At 46.0% G+C, this 10,181-nt stretch overlaps 1 protein-coding gene across 1 annotated transcript in view; it reads right to left on the bottom strand.

Annotated features, from left to right (window-relative positions):
- LOC102261039 (chromosome unknown open reading frame, human C9orf152) overlaps window positions 1-893 on the bottom strand; it is a 5,100-nt gene extending 4,207 nt beyond the window's left edge. The window contains exons 1-2 of the mRNA XM_005859767.2: window positions 735-893; window positions 191-392 (exon numbers count right to left, since the gene is read on the bottom strand). The gene's annotated coding sequence lies outside the window, so the exon portion shown is untranslated. The remainder of the gene's footprint in view (window positions 1-190; window positions 393-734) is intronic.
- Between the last annotated feature and the right edge of the window lie 9,288 nt (window positions 894-10,181).

The following is a 10,181-nucleotide window of genomic DNA, read 5'->3' as shown; positions in this document are numbered from 1 at the left end:
GGGGGGAAGGGGGGAACAGGGAAGGAAAGAGTATGGAGAGAGGAAAGGAGAGAATGGAGGAAGAAGATAGTGGGGTGGGGGGTTAATGGATGAGAAGACGGGGAGGTCGGTCGGGGTAGCAGGAGAAGAAGGAATGAATGGGGTGAGAGATGGAGGGCTACAAGGGTGAGGGAAGGAGAAAGGCAGGCACCGTTGCTCAGAGTCCTTCTGGGGCTCCAAGGGGCTTCGTACTCCAGGTCCTTCCCTGCTTGGTCCTGAAGTTGGGACTGCACTTCCGAGAGCCACTGCGAGGTCTCCCAGCTGCTGGCAGAGCTGCAGCCGAGGCTGGAATGCCGAGTGCCTGCCGCTCACACCTCTTGGCCTGGGACCTGGGCGCTCGCTCATCAGCAAACCTGTCGGGTGGGTTGGTCTGCAGTTGGAAAAGGAACACCCTGTGCAGCCTCGCACAGCTGGGGCCCCGGGAAGGTGCCTGCTGCAGCCAAGGCCCAGAGAAACCAGTCGCCAAGGGGTCCCCTCAGCCCAGCACACGTCTCAGGAGCAAGCCCAGCCCCACTCCGTCCTCTCTCATGGGGACAGAGCCCAGGGGAGCCCAGGCCTCCAGCCAGCCCAACCTTATACATTGGATGCAGCCTCTGCCCTGCATTGTTTGTCTTACCCCCAGCCAGGCGCTCCCTCTCCCTCTGTGTGCTCTCTGGACCTTAGACATTCTGTCGCTCGCCCCGGCTTTGACTTACTCTTGCTCCATTTGGACAGTGGAGTCCCTGTCTATCTTCTGAGAGAGCAGCCTGTGCTTCATCTAACAGGTCTGCTCACAGGCCCACCAGCTCTCCCTGGAGAGTAAAGGAAATTAGACACAGAGGATCACTCCTGCCCAGAGGTTCGCTCCTGCCCAAAAGACCCAGCTATTGCAGTGGCTGAGCATCGACCTGGGACCCAGGAGGCCATGGTTTGATTCCCCATCAGGGCACATGTCTGGGTTGCAGGCTTGATTCCCAGTGGGGGGCGTGCAGGAAGCAGCCAGTCAATGATTCTCTCTCATCATCTCTCTCTCTCTCTCTCTCCCCCTCTCTCCTCTCCCTTCCTGTCTGAAATCAATAAAAAATACATGGGAAAAAAAAAGATCCACTATTGTATGAGACTTGAGTGCCCCTTACCCCCGGTGCACTCCTCCGGAGAGAATCACTCCGACTGGAGGCCCTGTGGCCTAAGGCTGTATGAGACTTGAGTGCCCCTTACCCCCGGTGCACTCCCAATCACTCCGACTGGAGGCCCTGCGGCCTAAGGCCGGCCATCGGGAGGGGGACTCAGAGGCTGGGAGAAGGAAGCTGTGAGGGAGACGGTCTGAGAACCGAAGGCGAGGAGAGCGAGGTGTACAGTGGGGGTGGGGCAGGTTGAGCCCTGTCCTGGTGGAGGACTTCCATTTCAAGTGCGTCCCACCGGAGACTCCAGGGAAAGCTCAAGTTACCCTGATCTTTACCTGTCCCTCGTCCCCTCTGTTTCCAGCACCTCCCAATCACTAATCTGCTTTCTGTTTTTCTATGGATTTGCCTCTTCTGAGACTTTGGATAAACAGAACCAGACAAAATGTGACATTTCCCGCCTGACTCCTTTCACTCTGCCTCGTGTTTTCAAAGTTCATCTCGGTTGTAGCACAGATCAGCACTTCATTCCCTTGGACAGTGAACAATATTCCACTGCAGGGCAATACCTTTTGTTTATCCATTCATCTGCTGACGGACATCCTGGCTGCTGTGAATAGCATCATTGTGGCTAGTGCTGCCCGGAGTATTTTGTTTGAATACCTGTCTTCAGTTGTCTTGGGTGCTCTACCTAGAGGTAGAATTGCCGAGTCATGCGGTTTTGTGTGTTGTTTGAATTGCAAAACTTCCTTGATGATATTAAAAGCTTTCTGCGTCTTATGTGGAGTGCTTTTCTGTGGACGTGCCAAGAACTCTGGCCTTTGCATGTTAGTTGGTTCAGGTGTTTGGTTTTTGGAAAGGAGATAATAGTTTATAATTTTTCACCATGTGGAAACGAGGTTTTGAGAAGCAAGGATACCTTCTGACCTTGATATGCTTCTTTTCCCAACACCACTATTGCAAATGCATGAAAAGTCCATTGTGAAAAATGCATAAAAGTTTCCCTAAATTTGTTTGCTGCGACTCAGAAGAATTATTACCTATGCAATTACTGCTTTATGTAATAATTGTATCAAATCATTAAGTGAATCTTAGAGGCAGAGTAGTGATTATGTGTCTGGAGTCTGCAGCCAGGATACCTGAGTTTGAATCCTGGCTATGCCATTTACTGGTTGTGAACTCTTGGGCATGTTTCCTGACATAAGAAGCAGCTCTGGCCCTGGCCTGTTTGGTTCAGTGGGTAGAGCACCGGCCCACAGACTGAAGGGTCCCAGGTTCAATTCCAGTCACAGGCTCAAACCTTGATTGCAGGCTCCATCTCCCACCCCAATCAGGGCGTGTGCGATAGGCAACCAATCGATGTGTCTTTCTCACATCAATGTTTCTCTCTCCATGTCTCTATCTCACTCTTCCCCTCTCTCTAAAAAAAAAAAAGTCAATGGAAAAATATCCTTGGGTGAGGATTAATTAAAAACAAACAAAAAACCACACCACACACACAAAAGCAGCTCTGTGCCTCAGTTTCCACATCTGTTAAATGAAGCTAATAACAGCAACTTAGAACTGTGCTTGGAATGAGGTCAGCACTATATGAGCATATTTTGAATGTAAATTCACAAATTTGTCTAAATAATTACCAATACCTTTAATCAGCATAATCAACAACTAAATAAAAGTATAACTTCTTCTAAAATCTTACTGATTTTAGTTTTGACAATGATCCAGACTCACTAATCAGGACAGAACAATAAATTAAACACACATTATCCTCATGGAACTTCCAGTCCAATGTGGGATAGAAATGAAAAACAAGTTAACTTACTAATAAAATTAATTAGCAACATAAGCAAAAGATGATTGGGAAAATAAATTTCCTAAGAAATTCCTTGGTCAAATATAAATACATCTTGGTTTAATCACATTTAAAAATGAAAAAAAAAAAACAAGTTAACTAACAATTTGCCTAATTATAACTTATGATGTGGCTAGGTGAAGAGAATACATAAATAAATAAAGTTATGCATATAAGGTGTTTGGGGGAGTTCCTGGCCCTTAGAAAGTGTGCAATAAAAGCTATCTTTTATTACTTATTATTATTCCAATAATTATAATTTATCCAGTTTTTTGACCTGTAAAAAAACACACCCATCTTAAAGTTATGTGCCCTCTAGTGGACACTTTGAGTCATAGCCAGACAAACAACTGCGTGTTTTCCATGTTTCAGCTGCTATTTAATGAGCTTCTACTCTTGGGTGGCCCTGCACCGCACTCCACAGGCCTGTTACACAGACTCAGGGAAGGATAGAGAACCTAACCTCTCAGACTTCTGGCTGGACTTACCTACAGCTATCCGACCTGTAAATGTTGCCCTGTCTTGTTACCCGGGCTACAAGCTTCTGCTTAGAATGTCGTCATCCAAGGTGCAGATCTCTGCTCTGTTGTTCACCTACACTGTGGGCATCAGAATACCACACTCAGATCTAGTACGTGTACCAAATGCCAGGGAAATTTACTGAAAATCCTATGGTTCTTTGCTTCTGTTTCCACCAAAGATTTCCATGCATCTAGGTCTTTTGGAAAATGACTTTTGGAGCCCAGGAGGTTTTGCTCATGACCCCTGGGCTCACAGAAATCAGCCAAGTGAGAGTTGTTCAGCTTGGCATAATCTCCCTGTTGAGTTTTCACCTTTAATTGGCCCCTTTCTGATATTCTAATGGGATATTTTTGTGTTTGGGTGGATAGGACCTCTCCAGGGTCAGTAAGGCCCCAGGTGTTAAAACATCAGAATAAAAAGACAAGCTTAATACACTTCCTGTGAAAGACTTGGTGTTAAATGCAATGCTGTAATTTTCTGTAAAGTATATTTTTATTGATTTCGGAGAGGAAGGGAGAGGGAGAGAGATAGAAACATCAATGATGAGAATCATTGATTGGCTGCCTCCTGAATGCCCCCTACTGGGGATTGAGCCCCCAACCGGGGGATGTGCCCTGACCAGGAATGGAACCATGACCTCCTGGTGCATAGGGTGACTCTCAACCTCTGAGCCACTGCGGCCAGGCACAATACTGTAATTTATGTCATGATTAACCAATGGAAAACCATCACCACCATCGACAAAAGATCGTCCAAACCTATAGAACGTTTTATGAGTCCAAGCCACATTTTGAGAACATGCCCAGAAGCAAGAGCTCAACAGATTGAGAAAATGCTCTGGAAAATGGCCGTTTTGCAGCTTGTGTGGTAAATTTTGGTCATTGAGCTTGTCAGAGCTGCATTACACGCCTCCCTCCTCCCCACAGCTTGCCAGGTTATCATGTAGCCCCCTTTTCGTCTACACCAGCCGTGGGCAAACTACGGCCCGCGGGCCGGATCCGGCCCGTTTGAAATGAATAAAACTAAAAAAAAAAAGACCATACCCTTTTATGTAATGATGTTTACTTTGAATTTATATTAGTTCACACAAACACTCCATCCATGCTTTTGTTCCGGCCCTCCGGTCCAGTTTAAGAACCCATTGTGGCCCTCGAGTCAAAAAGTTTGCCCACCCCTGATCTACACCATTAATTTGAAACACATTTGTGTTTTGCTGGAAATAATCTCATGCTATCAAAAGGGTTAGTCTCTTTTCCGTATCATTATCCAACAAACACGGTAACATCCAGAGGTTTTGTTCTTTCCGGTTAATTTGCTGGTTTCATGGCTATAATTTTCTTTATCTGGTGAGGTGCAGCCCAGAGCTACACTTGTCACCTCTGAATTATGTCTTTGACATGAATAATCCTCTTTTCCACCTCAATGTTTTCATTACTCACTAAAGGATCATTTAGGAAGCAATAGGAAGTTGCAAGCATTTAATCTGACCTGAAGTTCAAGGTGTGCATTCGATAAGAATAATTATTCATTTTCATGAGAAATTAAGCCTTCATTAATAAATAATTTATAATGCTTATGTCTAAATTTTACAAGGATGATGTTCAATTTAATCTTAATTTTCATTGTTCCTCATTTTTAAAAAGTTAAGCAGCATTCTTATTTGGAGTTTTCTATTTGTCCTTTTCAGTTTTTCTCCTCCTCTGTCATCATTATATGATCTTGACTCATATTCATTTCAGTGATTCAAAGGATTAAAAAATGATGTGTAGCTGTTTCCAAACATTCAAAAATGTAATAAAATTTAATCTAAAAATGTAAATCAGGAGTTAGAAAATAAAAAATCAGGATGGTCTCACATTTTCAAAAATGATTTTTCTCTTTATCTGTTCAAAATTGCTTAGAAAATTGAGGGACAAAAACAAAGAGATTATTCATTAAAGCCAAAATGTTTACTTAATTTGGGAAAATTAATTAAATCTTATTAAACATTTTTTTTATAAAAAAATGAAACCACTCACTTCCAGTGCCCCATGTCCACCTATTTGCCAATGTAAAGGATTATAATTTAGTACCACCTTTCACGTGTTACATCTAGGCCTATATATTTATATGCAAATTCAAGAGTGAGATGAATTGTTATTTGCAAAACGCCCCTGGGTTGCCAGGTGCGACTGTTGCAAACACTACAGTAATTACTGGGTAGAACTGAGCTTGGAAACCCAAAGGGAGGCCCGCAGAAGTCTCTAAGGACAGGAAAGGGTACGTGGTCATCCAGGCTGAGAGGAGTGCGCACGCTTTTTCTCTGACCTATTGCTTCTCCACCCTAAAGGCTATTAAACAATCTCCCCCATCAACAGCTTCCCACGTATGTCGAAGCTGAACCCGTGATAGATTGCCCAGACCCAAACCAGCTCAAACCCGAGGCTTACTGGCGAACAGCAAAGAGAATGAATTCTCTGAAGGCGGCCGGCGTGTTTTTACTGGTTTTACCGAGGCTCATCCCAGGGCGACCCTTTTGGTGAATGTATGCACGTATTTCTTTGGGGCTGTTCACTCTGGTAAATCCTTAAAGTCGTTTTTTCATGTTTATATTAATACCTGTAGGTAATGATTGACTCCTGTAGGTCCTACCTCCAAAATACCTCTCACTTCTCGAGCGTTAGTGTGAGAACCACCTGGAGAGAGCGTATTTAAAACGCAGATCACCCAGTCCCAGCCCTAGAAATCCTAATTACCTACAGGCCCAGGGATCTGCATGGGGGAGAAGCTTCCAGGACGACACTCTAAGCAACGGGGGTCTACACCAGCACCCCCTCTTCAATGCCTCAGTAAAGAGGCAGGCCCTCCAGTTTCTCACTGCAGACTCCCCACTGACATGCCGCCCTGGGGCATGTTAACACTGATTCTCATCACCAGCTGTATCTTGAAATCACCTGGAGAACTTTCAAATATTGACTGACGCCTGCGCCTTGCCCACAGCGCATGAACCCAGCCTCTCTGGGAGTGGGGCCCCAGCTACCAATGTGATTTTAGAGCAAACGCAGTGGTTTTGACTGTGCAGCCAGGGCGAGTGATTGTTCTAATTCACCCACTGCCTCCCTTGCTCTTTCTCACCCTGCCTTCGCGCATTCTAAGATTTCTTCTTGCCTAGAGCAGAGCTTCCCAGCCTGAGTCCCAGAGAAGCCAGGCGGACTGCAGGTGTGGCAGGAAACCCTGATCAGCGCGCTGGCCATCAGCCTGGCCCGTGGGCTCCAGCTGTGAGTAGGCCCGCCCCCAGCTCCTGGGACGGTAGCTCGGGCTGGCTGGCAGCTGCTCTCCTCTCCCCTCCGGCCCCTGTGATCTCCGGTGCCCACTGCAGACGAGGTGCCAACTGAGGTGCAGAAGGAGAACAGGGCCCAAGTGCCCAGGAAACTCAACACTAAGGTATGGCCGGCTGGGAAAGGGGGGTGACGCGGGCTGGGGTGGGTGGAAAGACCAGCAGAGCCCGATGGTCACTGGTGTGCCCTCTGCATGGTCCCAGGGTGACGACTCCAGCGGTGCGTGTGTATTCTGAAAACCAGTGGCAGTATCATTTGAAAAGATTTGATTGGAAAGCATGAAAATGCATTTGAAACCGACTGGCATCATTACATTTTAACAGTAACTGTTCTCTCTTTTAAATGTCATTTCCATGCTGAATGTTACGTTTGCTTAAAGATTTATCACCTACTTGTGGGGTTCAAGTTTGGGGTTTCATTGATGGTCGCTAGCTATGATACAAAGAGGAAAGTTTAAAAGACTTGGTTGAAAATTGTTGTGTGTAGCAAACATAACCCATCAGAAAAAGTCCCCAGGTGCTAACGGCAACTTATCTACCTGACTTCCAAGGGTTCAATGGTATAAAAGTTGTGAACTTGTTTACCCCCAAACTCCTCCACGTGGGTGAAAAGTTAGGCCACCAGCTAGAAAATGCTTGCAACATAAAATCAATAAATGACTAGTACCCAGAACAGATGAAGAATGCTGAAAAATCAGTAAGAAAAGAATGAACAAGCAATAGGAAAAAAGAGGAAAAGACTTGAACAGGTGCTTCCACAAAAGGGAAAATCTGAGCAGCCAAAAACATACTCCGTATTGAAATGCCCAACATCACTAGTAATCACAGAAATGCAAAATAAAACAAAATATGGTTACATGCCCACTAAATTGGATTTCATTTCATTTACATGTAAAAGTCTGATAACTAAGTATTGTTGAGTTTGTGGCATAACAAGAACTCTTATTCTTATAAGCACCTTATAAAACTGGCAATACCTGGCAAGATTGAGAACATGCCTGCCCTACTCACTGTGTGGTTCACGGACCAGCAGCATTGGCGTCACCTGAGAGCTTAAAACTGCAGGCTCTCAGACCTGAATCAGAGTCTTATGATTTTAATGCATCAGAATCATTTTAAGGCCTCCAGGTGCCTTCAGGGCCTGCATTACTGGTTGGGAAGCACTGCTCTGTGACCCAGGGATCCCACTCCAAGCATTTATTTTAAAGAGAACAATCTTCACAGCAACATTGTGAATAAAAACAGAGCCTAACCCTAGTTCAGTAACAGTTCAGGAATGAATAAAGTAGGGAGTAGCCATATGATGGAATACTATACAGCCAGGAAAACAAATGCACCGCAAGTGTGCATGTTAACATGGGTGGTATTCACAAGTTACAAAGATGAGGGCAAGAAGCAGATCACAGAATAACACATTTATTATCATCCCGCTTATATATTTATTTGCACGTGTGTTTTATATATTCTGTATTTCACAATTAAACATTTAAAAGAAGTGATGTTCTTGGAAACAAGTTTGAAGTGTCACATTGAAATATTAGGCGGTTTCTCTGGGAATTTTATACAAATTCTATCATATCCTCACTAATGGTTTCTAGTTCATTTTCCTATTGAAATGATTTAAAATAAAAACGTTAGTGTTTCACTAGGCCACATATTGATGTCCCCAAACCCTTTCCACTTCAACCCCGTGGGCTGCTCAGTTGTTTTCTTTGTGGACCGTGACATGAAACATCGCAAAATAGGGATCCAGAGGCCAAGTGATCGGGAAGGTCTTCAAGGTCCCAGCCTTTCCTTGCGGCTTCATCTGTTGCTCAGCTCCAGATCCCAGCTGGTGGATCCTTGCTGTTCTCCAAAGATCCCGAGAGGCCACTTAAGCCCCCTTCCCGTTAGGCTTTGATCAAACCCCGTCACCTTTGCAAAGGGGGTTCTGAATTTCTGGGCAGGATGACTACTCTTTCGTTTCCAGAGACCTCAAAGACCCGATCAACTAGCCATGGGTAGTTGTTTTGATATCTTTCTCCTCTGCTGGACCATGACCAACTCTAGTGTGTGATTATACTATGTAGTGTATCTCTGTAACATATTAGCATTCTAATGTGCTGCCAAGATTGAGAGCCAAGCCCTTCATCTGACCTAATCCCGCCCCACCTTTCCTCCCTCCCTCCCAGTCTCTTCCATTACCTGCTGGAATCTACATCAGGAGCCCTCTCTACATCTTCAGTGTGTTCTTGGAGCATCACCTCCTTCCTTAATAGAAATCTCCCAAAGTTTCCCCCTCCTAACCTTTTATACTCCACACTAGAGGCCTAGTCCACGAAATTCGTGCATGGGTAGGGTCCCTAGGCCTGGCCGGCCATCAGAGCTGAACCTTCCGGCTGCCAGTCGGGGACCCCCTTCCCCAGCTGGCAGCTGCTGGCCGGGGCCTCCCTTTGTTCTGCACCACCCCCTGGTGATCAGCAGACGTCATAGCGAGCAATTGAACTCTCGTCTCCTGGTCGAACTCCCGAGGGGACACTTTGCACATTAGCCTTTTATATATATAGATACCCCAGAGTCAGAAGGTGATTGGTTTTTTTGCTTGACTTCTAATGACTCTTACAAACCACTTCTCCTTCCTGCAAAATCTACTCTTCTGAAACTCATTTATACCCTTACTAGAGGCCCGGTGCACAGATTTGTGCACTGGTAGGGGCGTGGCCTGCGGGAATTGCCAGCTGTGGGACAGTGGCTCATCCCAGTCAGCTGAGTGGCTATAGACCCACCCTCTAAGCAGACGAATGAGGAAATGAGTCTGAGCTGATATTTCAGGGTAATGTGTTGAGTAAAGGCATGTTCTGTGTTCTGGAGGAAGCTGGCAGAGAGCTTTGCACCCCAAAGCCACTCAGTGAATGTCCTTGATGTGTGCTCCAGGATCCTCAGCCATCAGGACAACCTCCCCAGGGGGTCGGGGGAAGGTCCCACAGTCACATCCCCTCTTTTCCATCTGCCTATGCTAGCTCCCCATGCTCTTTCTAGAACACATCTTAAAGGGCCTGCATCAGCTGGTGGAGTCAGGCCAGAGTCTGGATTGCCTCATGCATTTGATAGGTACAGAGACTCGGCCTCACCACGGGCCTGCTAGTGGCTGCTCCTGCTGCGGGAGCAGCTGCTCATCCCAGTCAGCCAAGCGGCACTCCAACTGTGGGAACACACTGACCACCAGGGGGCAGCTCCTGCATTGAGCGTCTGCCCCCTGGTGGTCAGTGCTCATCATAGCAACTGGTCGACCAGTTGTTCTGGTTGTTCCGCTGTTTGGTTGCTGGGCTTTTATATGTATAGACTAGGGGCCCGGTGCACGAAATTCATGCAC

The sequence above is a fragment of the Myotis brandtii genome, unplaced genomic scaffold, assembly GCF_000412655.1.
Source record: "Myotis brandtii unplaced genomic scaffold, ASM41265v1 scaffold13, whole genome shotgun sequence".
Classification (NCBI taxonomy): domain Eukaryota; kingdom Metazoa; phylum Chordata; class Mammalia; order Chiroptera; family Vespertilionidae; genus Myotis; species Myotis brandtii.
Note: the sequence above shows the minus strand (reverse complement) of the source record. Positions and strands in the feature narration are given on the sequence as shown.